This window comes from Myxine glutinosa, chromosome 9, assembly GCF_964187855.1.
Source record: "Myxine glutinosa chromosome 9, kmMyxGlut1.1, whole genome shotgun sequence".
Classification (NCBI taxonomy): Eukaryota; Metazoa; Chordata; class Myxini; order Myxiniformes; family Myxinidae; genus Myxine; species Myxine glutinosa.
The window spans coordinates 138,638,776-138,654,793 of NC_136269.1; the positions used below are offsets into that span (position 1 = coordinate 138,638,776).

Genomic DNA, 16,018 nt, shown 5'->3' on the forward strand with positions numbered 1-16,018 from the left:
AAATTAAATTACATCACCGATCAAATGAACGAAATCGAGGAGAGAATAACACATGAACTGGGGGAACGAATTGATGGCATAGAGGAAAGAATTGACACCAAATGAAGGACTGGTTGTGAGAGTTTGAGACGAAATTGGAGACTCGATTTGGGGAAATGGAGAAAGAAATGGCATTTGAATTTGAACTAAAACGGGAGGAAATTGAATTGAAAACAGAAGAGTGTAAAACCCAGGCTGCTCAAATGGGGGCAAAGTTGGAAGACAACATTGGGTCAACAAATAAAAGGATTGACAAAGTAAATGAGGACCTGGAGGGCGATCACACCTGTGTGGATGCCAGAATGCACCAACAGACAGAGGAATGGGGACTTCTGAAGCACCAGGGTGGTGGTTTGGCAGAGGAGATAAAAGAGTTGGAAGCCCACATAACAGAACAAGAGCAGGTGTTTGTAGATAAAGGCCTGTGGGGGCCACAATTGACTGGGGAAAGGATGGATGAGATGTTACAGGAGCGGCTAAACACTTGGGACAATACCATCAAGGGAGAGGTTGCTCAAGTCCAACAAAGTCTGCGAGACGAGGGAAGTTTGTCCGTTAAGCATCTCCAAGATGAGATTAACGCGACCCAGGGGACCCTCGCCACGAGCCACATTTGGGCACAGGAGGCTCCGAAATAGAGTACCCAGCTGGGGGGTAGGGAGCTTTGGCCCTGAGCTGGATTCGGACATGGGGTAGTTGAGGGGAAGAGCCTCGGGAAAAGCGATCCTCGTAGTAAATTTGGAATGGCTGCAGGGAGGGGCAGAAAGGCCCGACAAAGGGATTTTAACATGCAGCTGTGTTTGGACACGCGAGGGCAAAATAATTAAATTTTAATTTAAATTGAAGTGGGAGTTCAATTTGGAGCAGCCTTGGAGGGAATTGGTTCCAAAATTGCCTTGGAAAAATTGACCTAGCAGGCTTTGGACGTGGGGTCTGACAATGGGTGTTGTGGTCCGACCCCGGCCCCACGGGGAGTCTGGTGGAGTGTGGCGTCCCTTGTACATCGAGGCGGCGCCGGAATGAGTCGCCGGACCCTGGAGGGGGTTGAGACCTCCGGAGGGATCCGAGGTGGTTTCTCACGGGCACCTACCATCGTGCATCATGAGGACCACTAGGGGGAGGTGTTGCAGGTCACCCTTTGGTAGCGGCAGCACAAAGGCCAATAAGGGCCTGATGTGGTGACCGCCTGGGCATGTAGCCTGGCAGCCTCTCCCTGAGGCTCTGGGACAGCCAGCATGTGGTGACCAGCCATGCTGTGCTGGTCTATGGATGCGGGTCATTCCGCATGGACAGGAATGACTATAGCCCACTGGACAACCATTGGACATCTGTGGAACGTGATGGTGTGAGCATGATCCTTCACAGATGGTCCATTGTGATTTATGGGTTCTCGGTTTTGGAAGATAGCCCTGGGTTCAATTGGAATGGGATAAATGGGAAACCAGGTGTGGTGGATGACCCTCTTGAACCCAACCAACCTGCGAAGACCTGCACTTAAGGTAAGGTGCCTTGAGGAATCAGGTCCCAAGTATTCGGTTTTGACCATAAATTGGGACATGGGTAATTGGAATGGGAGCGGGCGAGTGTGACCATCAATGGTCTGCAAGTGGATCGGTTTGGAAACCAAAAATGTCTTGTTGTGGATGTCTGTTATGTGTAAAGGGTTGAGTTGTGTTTGGGCATGTGAATGTGTAGATTATAGCATGTAGGCAGGCCATGCCAGTTAGGAACACAACCTATGTGTGAGTGTGTGAGTTAGGAACACAACCAATACCTTGCATTACCAGTTCTTGATAATTGAATGGCAGCGTCGGAGGGAAGGACATTTGGGATTTTGTGGGTGGGAAAGGTGTGCGTGTCTGCAGATATGGATCAAGTTCTGGAAGAGCGGTGACTGCGGCTCCCCCTGAGGTAATTCCGTCCTGGCAGCCGGTGGTGTCTGGAAATGGGGACCCGTCGGAGGGGGTCTAGTTGGGCGACCAATGGGTAGGGAGACCCTTGGTGACCCAGGAGAGGCCGAGAGAGCCTGGATGGTGTGGAGACCCTCTCCGGTGGGACATATAGCAAAGGAGCTGTATGGCTGTTAGGGGCCGAGTAGTTGAAGTGGGGGAGGGGGTGGGGGGTGGCGAGTGACTTGTCGAAACGTAGAAAAAGCAAGAAGTTGAAACGTCGAGTGACTTGTCTTTGGACTGCGGGCACCACAGCCAGAAGCTCCCCCACCATCTTGGTTGTACAAGATCTCCCCCACCCCTGCCTAATTAAGGATCACACACGTGTGTAATAAGGATTATGCCATGGCCTTGCAGGGATTGGAATGAATTACTTGATTATTGGTGTTATGTGTGAGTGTGTGAGTGGAAAGTCCACCCGATCCATATCACCTGAACTGTATCAAAAGGACAGGGCCTGCTAAATTTGTATTAGGTAAATTGGGATGGCTCCACAGGTAACATTGTGAATTTTGGCATCCACTGGGGAATGTGGTCTGCAGAAAGGGGGTTGTACAAATGGTAACGAGTTATTGGTTAAGGTTTGTCGTTAAGGTAGGTTTTTGTGTTGATTTTCAACATTTTCTGCCCGCCCCAGGAGATAGGAGCGAGGAACCAAAGAACATTTGTAAGTATTTGAATTGTTGTGCTTAAGGGGCGTACAACATTAAGGAGAAGAGGTAAGTTAGCTACGGCACACTTCCCACAGCCTTTCCTAATTTATTTCATAGACTAATTAGGTGCGAGTCGGTAAGGGTTAAGGCTGGAATGATAACGCCTGCATTGAACCTTGCAGGAGCTGCGGTTCCGGGAGGGGGGGGTTTATAGTTATTGGGGTAGGTAAAAGGATCCCATAGGAAAGGTAGGATTGTATATTTTATAGCATGGACCGTGGGCGCGTAGGAGAAATCTCGATGTACTTAAGTAGGGAAACTGTAGCTTAAGATTGTTATGTGTCTTCACACGAGGGGCAAAGCGTGTCGGGATTTATCATGCAACTAGAGGCCATACTCTGAAATTGGTAAGGAGAGGAGTTATACGGCTCTACGAAAGAACCGTTTCAGTCAAAGAGTAACTGAGAAATGGAATAACCTTCCTCAGTTAGTGGTAACTCCACCATCACTTCAATAATAATTATTTAAGAGCAGGTTGGACAAACATTGGTCCTCCTCTCATCAAATGTTACCCTGATTTCCCAACAAACATGCACACCTCACAATAAATTATGTTCAATTTATGTTAAGTAGTGGGACGTATACAAATCCCATCGATGGCATGATCGGAAGTTTAAACAGGATTAGTCCGGCAGCTAAGCTAAATATAGCATAACAATTGTGCATTTTGTGAGGAAAGCACCAAATTTGGCACACTAGTAGACTATCATATTATGAAAAGATCTGGATATTGGGCCATCTCAGATTCAGAGATTTGATTTTTGCAAGATTTGCAGATTTTGCAGATTTGCAAGGTGAGATTGCAACGCCAGAGACGGCCGACTCCTTCCTGCTGCCCACGTCACCAGCAGGAAGGAGTCAGCCGTCCCTGGCGTTGCAATCTCACCTTGCAAATCTGCAAAATCTGCCTTCCTGCTGCCCACGTCACCCGCACAGGAAGAGCTCATCAAATCACTGCAGCGGCACTGCACATCCTGCAACACCGTGCGTATGAACGCCACTGTATGACATATGCTGCTGATGCAGAAGACCTGCCTGAGTTTGAAGACTTGTGTCACCAGAGAGGAGAAGACATTCCCAACTTTCAGTACTGGGCAACTGTGCTGGAACTAGAGATGTTGGTACTGGTCTACGTGCGTTCTCTTCGGCAGGCTTCATTCACGATGTACCTTGATGCCCTGACGGAACTGGTCCCATGGTTCCATGCCTTAGACCACACACACTATGCCAGGTGGGTCCCTGTTCACCTGAGGGACATGGTTGCACTCCCAATGAAGCACCCAGATGTAGCCAGAGAATTCAGGGCTGGCAACTTCACTGTACAGAAGACGAAGAAGGTGTTCTCTTCGATCCCAATCGAATCGAAATCTTGCAAAAATCAAATCTCTGAATCTGAGATGGCCCAATATCCAGATCTTTTCATAATATGATAGTCTACTAGTGTGCCAAATTTGGTGCTTTCCTCACAAAATGCACAATTGTTATGCTAAGTTGCCCCACTAGATTACCTTTTACATCCATATAATAATCATGATTATGAAAGCAAGGCTGTGTCCTAGCTCCCCAATTATCTAGCACTGCGTTTTACTCTATGCTTCATGATGCCTTCGAAAATTGCACCCGGGGAGTGATGATCCATTTTCGCACCGACGGTCGTGTCTTTAATTTGCAGCATCTGAAGGCCAAGTTCAGAATCACGAAATGTTGCACCGTGATCTACTTTTCGCCGATGACTGCGCACTCTTCAGTCATAATCTCAAAGATATGGACCAGAAGGTGCTTCAGCCGAGACTAGAAGGTGCGTATACGTCCCATCCATTACCATCGATGACACGCCAATCAAAGTTGTAGATACGTTCTGCTACCTTGGAGGTGCAAACATTTTCCGCAAAGGCCTGGACCACCTTGAATCTGGGAGAGTTGCTATCGAGAGACAGCGGAGGCAAGAAAAGAAAACCTGCCAACGTCAATCTCCGCAAGGAGATAGACGTTGGCAGGTTTTTGGATAGACCAGTCTATAGCTGCAATATTTGCAGTAGACGCTGTGGGACCCACATTAGACAATGCACAATGCTTAGTGAGCACGCCAAGGAAGGGAAGAGATTCGTCGAAAGTGACAACTCACACCATCATCATGTATGTCTGAACCTTGGAAAATACAAAAATGTCAAATTTCCCTCAAAATTTACATACATGCTCAGGGTTCCCAAAGTCACGTCATGGGCAGGAAATAATCCTCGCCTCCCAGGGAAAACAACCTCGCAGACCAATCTGCCCCTCCCCCACCAATTTTCTCCTTTTTGTAAACTTTATAAAGAAAGTTCTCATTTTCTTTATGAAGAAAGCAACAAACTCATAAACTAAGGAAAATCACAGCAGCAACCTTTTTAGATTACAGTACGTGTCGAAAAGTAAATAAATAGAGGATTAACAAAAATCTATATATAAACCGAGGGGCAATACCCCTGGTGCTCACCTGATTGAATAAACAGTACACTGCACCGACTAAGGGTATTTTAAACCAATTTCAATGGTTGCTAGAAGACAGGGCAGCATGTGGAATCAAACTAACATAATCATAAGACTTTAAACAAACAAATAAAAAACTACCTATTTTGGGGGGCAGCCCCCCTCCCCCAAATACCTCCTAAGACCCCAATTTTTCTAATCCCTTAAAAAAACATTGGTACATCATGGGTGATTAAGTTTGTGGTGAAGTGTCATCGAAATTGCGTGTGTAGTTTCTGAGAAGAAAGCAAATACCTATTTTGGGGGGCAACCCAGCCCCCCTCCACCCCCTTGGAACCCCTAATGGGGCAGATTTTTTAAAATGCCGTGAACATACTTTGGTACATCATGGGTGGTGAAGGTTGTGGTCAAATTTAATCGAAATCGTGTGTGTAGTTTCTGAGAAGAAAGCAAATACCTATTTTGGGGGGCAAACCCCCATAGACCCCTAAAGGGGCAGATTTTTTTCAATGCCGTGAACAAAACAATGGTACAGCATGGGTGGTGAAGGTTGTGGTTAAGTTTCAACAAAATTGTATGTGTAGTTTCAGAAAAGAAAGCAAACGCCTATTTTGGGCGGTCAAACCTGGATCCACTTTGACCCAGGTAAACTCCCTTAGACCCCGATTTTTTTTTAATGCCGTGAACAAACTTTACTCACAACAAAACAAATATCATTTGTGCCAAATGTGGTCGCAATCCCATCAGCGGTTTCGGAGAAGTTTCAAGTGTTTACGGACTGACGGACGGACAACACGCCATCGCATAAGCTCCCCTGAACTTCGTTCCAGGTGAGCTAACAAGTTCAGGATGACTCCGATGTGGTTTTAACCAGTTAGCCTTCCAGACTCAGAGGATGCTTCAAACATTACTCCACTGAATCTCGTGATACAAGATATATAGCAGATCTTTCCATCAGGAATGATTCATGCCCAGGGCTCATATCAAAATAACACGTGGCATGGCTGGGGCAGATTATATTGCAGTCACCATGTTCAGGGTTGTAATAGTTTACTTATTTATTAAATTCGGACAACCACTTGAGAAGATAGAGCAGTAAAAGGACATTAGCATGATTTGTGTGTGGATGGATGATAGATACTGGTGTTGCGGTACTGCAAGCCTGATGTATATTCGACTTTCAAGGTCTTGAAAAGCCGTACAAAATTTAAGGAATTTCAAGGATTTTTAGACTACGCTGGAACCGTTAATCATATAGACTGCTGCTAAATACTACAGGATATGATAACTAAAAAACACACACACACCCAGCGATTTTGGCCTAAATCATGCAGAAGTCAAGAAAAAGGTCAAATACCAAGACCTCAATAATGAAATGAAAAGATCCTGGAAGCTGAAGAGGACTAATATTGTACCAGTGATTTTTTTGTATACTGAATCGAGGCTCGTGAAAGAGCTAACATTTATTTCACAAACAAATCAACCAGACAAACAAAATATACAAAAAGAGGGAGCGGAAGACAAGATGGGGAGAGAAGGGGAAGCACACAACCACAACATTTGAGAGCAGGGAGAAGTGTGGGAGGGAGAGGGCTTGGGGGCAGGAGGCATGGGAAGGGGAGGGGGGGGGGAGGGGAAGAGGTATAAAACACAAGGGGACCGAAATTAGCGGGGGTAGAAAAGATCAAGGTTTTGGATGGGGGAGGATAAGAGATGGTTGGAGAAACGGGAAATAATTGGAGAAACGGGAAAGATGAAAAAAAGAACCTTACAGAGAGGCTCAGTGACAATCCCGAAAAAAGCCCTTGGACCAAAACTTGAGAACAAGAAAACTTCACAACTTAGCCCATGGATCGCAATCCTTGACCGAAGTGGGGGTGGATGCTTCGGGTCCTGGGAGGACCTTATAAAACCCAAATTATGGAGATAACAACCAACGACACACACCATTGTGCACTTTCATTATATCCTGCTCTATGCCAAGGTCAGGTTTGTAAGGTGCAGTTGTTTGCAGTATGGTAATCCTAGTTCATCGTTTTTGTGCATCGTGCTCTGTGCAAAGGCCCAGCATATTGTACGAGGTGTAGTTCTTGCTTGCGTCATGCTCCATGTAAGATAAGGTTCTTTGTTGTGTATTCAGAGGTGCGGTTCAACATAATATCGTGCGAGTTGCGGTTTCTCATCCTATATTCTTCTTCCTCCTATGTTTAGAAAGTTATATCGGTCAGTGATAGTGTCCTCACTGTCTTTCACTGGTTGGTATGGTAGCTCGACGCAGGAAGACCAACCCAAACTCAACGTAACACGAACAGACGTCTTGTAAAATTATTGGGTGTGATCTGCATTCCATCGAGAGCCTGCACTCCAGTCGAGTAGCGAAAAGAGCGAAAGCTATCGTCTGGGATGAGCTCGACCCAGCGCATATTTTTGAACTTGTTCGGTAAACGTTATCGGTCGGTCCATCAAGACCAACTGTAATCGCTTGCACGACATCTTTTACCCAACTGCAATCCGCACCCTCAATGAATCTGTCTCTAGTTTCGTAAGCATCGAAAGAATGGTTATGGATTATTTTAAACCATCCCACTCATTTCATTTCATCACCAAAATGTTGTTTTAAAGCTCTTTTCAAAATGAATATTTCTTATTCAATATAATTTTTAAGCACACACTGTCAAAGTACTTCTCATTGTATGCACATTGCACACATACAGTCGTGGCCAAAAATATTGGCACCCTTGCACTTTTTTCAAATAATGCACCATTTCTCCAAGAAAATTGTAGATATTAAAACATCTTTTGGTATCAACATATGTATTTCTTTGGTTTGCAGTGGAACAAAACAAAAAAAAAGCTAAAAAAAAAAAAATACTAAATCTTAGCTTATTCCACACAGAAATCATAAAATGGCCTGAACAATATTATTGGCACCTTTTAGAAGTTGTTAGAAATATTTAGATTTCAAGGTGATTTTCCTTTACTTTGGAATTGAACTCACGTATGGTGAGTTGCAGGTGCCTGCAATATAAAAATCACTCATTCAACCAGTTTGAATAGAGAAAAGGAGTCATTTTGCTGTTCTATGTAACTGTTTGTACCGGAATGAGCATGGAGAAAAGAAAAAAACCAGATAATATCTGAGGAGGTCAGACACAAGATTGTAGCCAAGCATGGACAATCTCAAGGTGACAAGTCCATCTCCAGAGTCCTTGATGGTGCTGTGTCTACCGTACGCAATGTTATCAGGAAGTTTAAGGCCCATGGCACTGTAGCCAACCTCCCTGGACATGATCGCAAGAGAAAACTTCATCGAAGATTGCAGAGAAGGATTGTTCGAATGGTGGAGAAAGCACCTCAATCAACTGCCAAACAGATTCAAGCTGACCTTCAGACACAAGGTACGACAGTTTCAACGCACACCATCCGTCGCCAACTCAATGAAAGAGGGTTCTATGGGAGGAGACCCAGGAAGACCCCACTGATAAAAAAAAAGCCAGACTGGAGTTTGCCAAAACACACCTGAAAAAGCCAAAGTCCTTCTGGGAGAATGTCCTGTGGACAGATGAGACCAAATTAGAGCCTCTTGGTAAAGCACATCATCTCTATGTTTACAGAAAACAAAATGAAGCCTTCAAAGAAAAGACCACCTTTCCCACATTAATTTACCAAGGTATTTTGGAGTGCAATGTTCAACCCAGTGTCAGAAACCTGGGTCTACATCGAAGGTCATTGGTCTTGCAGCAGGACAATGACCCCAAACACAGTTCAAAAAGCACCCAGGAATGGTTCAAGACAATACTGGACTGTTATGAAGTAGCCAGCAATGAGTCCAGATCTAAATCCCATTGAACACCTGTGGGGAGATCTGAAAACAGCAGTTGGGAGAGGGCACCCTTCAAATCTGAGAGAACTGGAGCAGTTTGCACAAGAAGAGTGGGACAAACTGCCAGTAGAGAGGTGTAGGAAGCTCATTCATGGCTAAAGGAAGCGCTTGACTACAGTTATTTTGTGCAAAGGCTGTGCTACCAAATATAAAGTCAAGGGTGTCAATAATTTTGTCAATGCCATTTCTTTTTATTTTCTGATTTAAAAGGATATACTAAGTTCTGAATCAAAAATAACGGTTCTGTAATATTAATAGTGAAATAAAGAATTGTGGAGACCAAATACTTTTGTCAATTTCAACTTATTTTTACAGGAAATTGTGAATTATTTGAAAAAAGTGCAAGGGTGCCAACATTTTTGGCTACAACTGTATGACAATAAACTATTATTATTATTAGATTTTTAATTCTCTAGTTTGTCGTATTTAACTCTATTGAATGCCTTTCTATTCCGTTGTATTGTACACCGCACCTTTCCGATGCCATCTCCAGGCATTGCAAATCGTCATTGCTGGGCACCGAAGGGGGCTCGGCAGTGACGCACGGTGAAAGAGAGTACTCAGTTTTCACTCTGGTTGTTTGTTTTCTTGCTTTCTTGTTTGTTTGTTTGTCCAGGCGATATCTCAGCCATCCTTTGAGCTTGGAAGCAGAAATTTCGGCACAGTAGTGAGCAAGTCCTTTGTCAAAAACGGTATTTTTTGTTTTTTGATTAATCAATAAATTGAGGAGTTATTTAATTATTAGCGATTAATTAAGTACTTATTTAATTAATCAAATTTCCTTTCTCTTCTGACCATTAACTCAGGCACCTTTTGAGTTAGGAAGCTAATATTTGGACATGAGTGACCAAGTGATGTGGCTATCAAGGATATTTTTGATTTATTGATTAATCAATTAATCAATTAATCGATTCATTATATAATTATTCGATTAATTACTAAAAAAAAAATTTTTTTCCAGTTACAGATTCTGATGAAATGGTGGTGGTTTATGTGTTCTGTGACCGAATTGATTAATAATTTAATTTTTTAATGATTATTATTTATTTATTTTTATTATTAATCATTCATTTATTTTCTTTCTCATTTGGCCAATATCTCAGGCACCTTTTGAGCTGGGAAGCTAATATTTGGACATGACAGTGACCAAGTGATGTGGCTATCAAGGATATTTTTGATTTATTGATTAATCATTTAATTGCTTAATTATTTATTGATTAATTGATTAATTATTTATTGATTAATCAATTAATTATTTAATTTTTTATTAATGACTTATTTAATTACATTTCTAAAAGATACATCTTCGGATGAAGCACTAGTGGTTTAGTTATGCTATTAGCCAATTGATTAAGAAAATATTTTGTGATCATCTTTTATTGATTTTTATTATACAATTAATCAAACAATTAGTGTTCACCTTTCCCTCCCAATGCAGCCTCAATGAGCTGCACTGCGGTATTGCCGGGCGCCGGAGGCGCCCCGGCAATGCCGCGCTGTAGGATATTTAATTATTTGGCATGGCGGCGGTGTACTTTGAATGTATCTGTACTTGTTTATTATTACTATTATTATTATTAGTAGTATATGCTCCATATATAGCATGGTTCACCGTTGTAACGTACTCTGTGCTGAACCCAGGTTCTTCGACGTATCATGCTCCGCAAGGTGGTTCTTTGTTCGTGGTTGAGCTTTGTCACTCCCTGCACCAATCAACTCCTTCCGGGTATTTGGCAAATGTACACTACCGGTCAAAAGTTTTAGAACACCTCAATTTTTCCAGTTTTTATTGAAATTTACGCAGTTTAATGTCCAGTGAATAACCTTAAATGGTACAAAGGTAAGCAGTAAACTGCTCGAGGTTCAAAAAAAAAAGTTTAGGTTAGCAAAAATGGGAAAATAATGTAAATTGCACAGTTATATTGTTTAAAAAACAAAAAGGCCTTCTTCAGGGAACAAGTAATGGGTTAACAACTTACAGCTGTTCTGCAGCAACGTAAGTGAATTAAGCCTTGAAAGTTGATGCAAACAATTCCGACAGGTGTCCCAACCTCTGCTGATTACTTGATTACAAACCCCTGTCTGTATAAAAGAAGTATTGGAACAGACTGTTATTACACCCTCTGAAACATTATTTGGACAATATTGCACTGCAGGAAGTAGTATATTGGAAACTGGAGGAAACTCTGAGAGGAAGAGGTCTGGCAGACCCAAAGCCACAGCAGAATCAGAAGACAAGTTTCTGAGAGTCAACAGCTTGCGTGATAGGCGGCTCACAGGACAACAGCTTCAAGCACAGCTGAACACTGGTCGAAGTGAGCAAGTCTCAGTTTCAACTGTGAAGAGAAGACTTCGAGCTGCAGGTTTGACAGGTCGAGTGGCAGTAAGAAAGCCATTGCTAAGATGGCAAAATAAGAAAAAGAGGCTTGCCTGGGCCATGAAGCACTGCCAGTGGACTACTGAAGACTGGAAGGTCTAATGGACCGATGAATCAAAATTTGAAATCTTTGGTTCATCACGCAGGGTTTTTGTACGCAGTCGAGTAGGTGAAAGGATGGTTCCTCAGTGTGTGACAACAACTGTCAAACATGGAGGAGGAAGTGTGATTGTCTGGGGCTCTTTTGCTGGATCCAGAGTCGGCGACTTGCACAGAGTGACTGGCACCCTGAACCAAAAGGGCCACCACAGCATTTTGCACCGCCATGCAATACCCTCTGGTATATGCCTAGTTGGTCAGGGTTCATCCTACAGCAAGATAATGACCCTAAACACACCTCCAGGCTATGTCAAAACTACCTTCGAGGAAAAGAACAAGACTGTAGGCTTCAAATCATGGAATGGCCAGCACAGTCTCCAGACTTAAACCCTGGTTTGGGATGAACTGGACAGAAGGGTGAAAGCAAAGCAACCTACAAGTGCAACACATTTGTGGGAACTTCTGCAACAGTGTTGGGAAGAACTTCCCGAACAATATTTGATTTCCATTGTAGAAAGAATGCCACGAGTGTGTTCGGCGGTTATATCTGCAAAAGGTGGCTACTTTGCTGAGTCACAAATTTAAAATACATTTTGTTTAAAAAATGATTCTACGATTCATTTTTTATCTCCAAGTGTTTATTTGTTCTATGCTTAATTTCAGAGTACATTGAGACATTAAACTGCGTAAATTTCAATAAAAACTGGAAAAATTGAGGTGTTCTAAAACTTCTGACTGGTAGTGTAGTTCACAAAGCAATTCAAATATCAAATCAGCTAATCTCTGTTCATCATGAAGAAATAAATTCTCTTTGCTATCATAAAGCATTTTTGTAGTCCAAACAGATATCTTTTTCATTTGTAGACACAATATTAACCCTGTGGCTCATGATTTTTGGGTCACCCACATACAACAACACAACAACAGGCATTTTAAGGCCATTTTTCCTACAAGAGCGGGGGTTAGCCTTGCGGTCCCCATGACAATGTTCTCCATTTTGCCCTATTTTCTGCATCTCTCCTTGTTAACCCCCTTGCCAACATTTCTTCTTCCACCATCTTTAGCCAAGTCTTTCTCGGTCTTCCCCGTCCTCTACTTCCTTCTACATTCATTTCCATCACTCTTTTCAACCAGTCACTTTCATCCTTCCTCAACACATGACCAAACCATCTCAACCTGTTTCTCTTCACAGCATCCATCACAGGCTCTATTCCCATCATCTTTCGCAATTCATCATTTGTCTTCCTCTCTCTCAACGATACTCCACACATCCACCGAACCATTCGCATTTCCACCCTTTCCAGCTTTCGTTGCTGCTCTACGTTCATTACCCATGTCTCTCTCCCATAAATCATAACACTTCTCACACATGCAGCATACACCTGTCCCTTCAGCTTCAATGACACTCCCCTCCTCGTCAGCACGCCACTCAGTTCCCGAAACTTCTTCCATGCACATCTCACTCGAGCAACCGTTGCCGAGTCTGATCGACCTTCTCCATTCAGCATGTCTCCAAGGTAACAAAATGTTTTCACACCTTCCAGCTTCACACCATCTCCAAGATCCAACTCAACATTTCCTCCATCTGCAGCTCCCTCTGTGCACACCTTACACTTGAATGTAGCTGCCACACTGGTTAATGATCCTCTCAAACCACAACATTTTTGATGAACCCACTCAGCACACATTGTACATTGAATGGAGTTCACTCCGACACCCTTCCTGCACACAGCACATGGCCACTTCCCAGTTCTTTCCACCTCACCACATGCTTTACCACTTGCCATCACCTTCGTTTTTCCGATATTCACCTTCAGACCTTTTGTCTCCATACATTCCTTCCACTTGTTCATCTTCTCCTTCAGTCCATCCATACTTTCTACAATCAACACCAGATCATCTGCATACAACAACTCCCACGGTAAACCCTCCTTTACGTTCTGAGCCAGGACCTCCATCACAGCTACAAATAGTAGTGGACTTAGTACCAACCCCTGATGCACTCCCACGTTCACCTCAAACTCACCACTGTTCCCGTCCTTCGTCCTTACAGCTGTGCGTGCTCTTTTGTACATTGCCATCACTACTCTGATCAACCATTCCTCCTCTCCTAACTTCCTCAATGCCAATGTCACTACTTCATGTGGAACCCTATCGAATGCTTTCTCCAGATCAACAAACCCAAGAAACAACTTCTTCCTCTTCTCCATATACTTCTCCTGCAACTGCCTCACAAAGCACGTCTGTCGTTCCTCTTTGTGGCATAAATCCAAACTGCATTTTGTCAATCTTCACTTTCTTCCTTATCCTCCTCTCCAACACCCTATCCAATACCTTCATTCCATGCTCCAATAACTTTATCGCTCGATACGAGCCACAGTCCAGATGGTCACCTTTCCCCTTGTATAGAGGGATGAGGGTACTCAGTTCCCAATCCACTGGAATGCGGCCTTCTTTCACCACCAGATTGCAGATCTCTGTCATTCTCTTCACACCCCAATTTCCCGCTGCCTTCAACATATCTCCCACAACTCCCGTCGGCCCTCCCGCTTTTCTACTCTTCATTGCTTTTATTGCTTCCTCAACTTCCTTCTCGGTTATCTTCTCTGCCGGTCCTAAAACTGGGTTACTCTTTATGTTGCCATCCCATTCATTCTCTGCATTCAACAGTATTTCCATATATCTCTTCCATCTTCCTTTAATTCCATCTGGGTCCACAACGATTTGTCCCACTTCATCCTTCAAGCAACTCACCCCCATCACATCACACCTCTCTTTCGCTATCTGCTTTGCAATCCTGAATACCGCTCTGACCCTCTTCCGAATCCAAGCGTTCTCCGAACATTTTCCTACATGCCTCCTGTGCCTTTGCTAACTCTTTATTTGCAGCCTTCCTGGCTGCCTTATAACTTTCATGCTCTGCCTTTTCTGCCCCCATACCCTTCACCTTCTGCCACTCCTTGAACTTCTTCCTCTTCTCGTCAATCTTCTTTCCAACTTCATCATCCCACCACCATGTTTCCGAGTGCCTCGGTGGTCCTTTTGTCCATCCACATACCTCAACAACGGCTCCCAACAGACTATCTTTCATTGACATCCAACCACTTTCAAGCTCAACCACATCATCCTCCACCATACGCAGCCTCTCTTTTAATGCCTCCCTCACTGTCACCTCTTTCAACCTCCACACCTTCATTCTCGGTTGGTACTTCACCCGCCGAGCTCTCCTCGCACCTTTCACCCTTATGTCGCAGACAACGAAGTGGTGCTGTGAAACAGCCTCCTCCCCCGGGATCACCTTTGTGTCCCGGAGGTGCCCGCTATCTCGCCTACACACCAGCAGGTAGTCAACGGTTGTCGTCGACCCACCTGACGTGTATGTAACAAGCTTATTATCCTCTTTCTGGAACCGAGTATTACAAATCAACAAATCAGCTCCATCAGCAAACTCCAAAATCCTTTCACCTTCTCCATTTATCACACCATATCCGTAACCCCCATGAACTCCCTCAAAACCGTCCATATTCCTTCCCACATGTCAATTTAGGTCTCCTCCTACCACAACAACTTCCTCATCTTTCACGTTTTCCATCAGCTTCTCTATAGCACACCAGAACTTGTCCTTCTCTTCATCGCTCCGACCAACCTGCGGAGCATATCCCGAGATGATGTTCACCAAGAGCTTTCCAATCATCATTTTCACCATCATCAACCTTTCACTCACTCTAGTCACACTCACCACACTGTCCACAAACTCCTCAGAAAACAGGACACAAACACCATTCACGCCCTCCCATCATCCACATCATCATCATCCATCATCAATGATGGGATGATGGGCATCCTTGCCACACAAACTTGTATTTCTGTCCCTGCCTACCCTTCACCATTCTCACACCACTTCCCTTCCATCTCGTCTCCTGCACACAACATATGTCCACTTCTTCTGACCAATACTTCCACCACTTCTCCTGATCTCCCTGTCATTGTCCCTACATTCCATGTCCCAAATCTCAGAAACCGATCTCCACGTCGGGTTGTTGGGTCACCCACATGTAGAATGAAAATGTTCCTGAAACTAAATCCCAGCCCACACAGTTTCAGTATTTGTGTTTTTGTTCTGAAACTAGAAACTATATTTTGTTTTGTATACCTATTGTGCTGGTTTGTTCCTAGTACCAGCTGATACATCTTTTTACCATCACTGAGGTAACCTGGTGACAAAATCTGATAGTATATGTGGTCAAGTTTAAATGGTGAACACGACTCGCTTGTTTTTTTCTGCTTTTTTTTTTTATGGAAGGACGTGGGAAAGTCAAAGCAACTATTACATCTCTCTGGTGGGTTGAAGCCAATATATGTGTTGATGATCAGCAAATAACTTTTTCCAAAAATAGTTAGTTCAACAGATGTAGGTTCGTTGCTGCGCCTGTCATCACCACTAGCTTGTACAAACATTTATTTTCATTGGAAGCATTATGGTATGAAA

General features: G+C 43.6%; 1 long non-coding RNA gene across 1 annotated transcript in view; it reads right to left on the bottom strand.

Moving 5' to 3' along the window:
* Positions 1 to 6,621: 6,621 nt before the first annotated feature.
* Positions 6,622 to 16,018, bottom strand: part of LOC144893679 (uncharacterized) — a 28,566-nt gene continuing 19,169 nt past the window's right edge. Inside the window, exon 5 of the long non-coding RNA XR_013624624.1 lies at positions 6,622 to 8,620. This is a non-coding gene — a long non-coding RNA (uncharacterized LOC144893679). The remainder of the gene's footprint in view (positions 8,621 to 16,018) is intronic.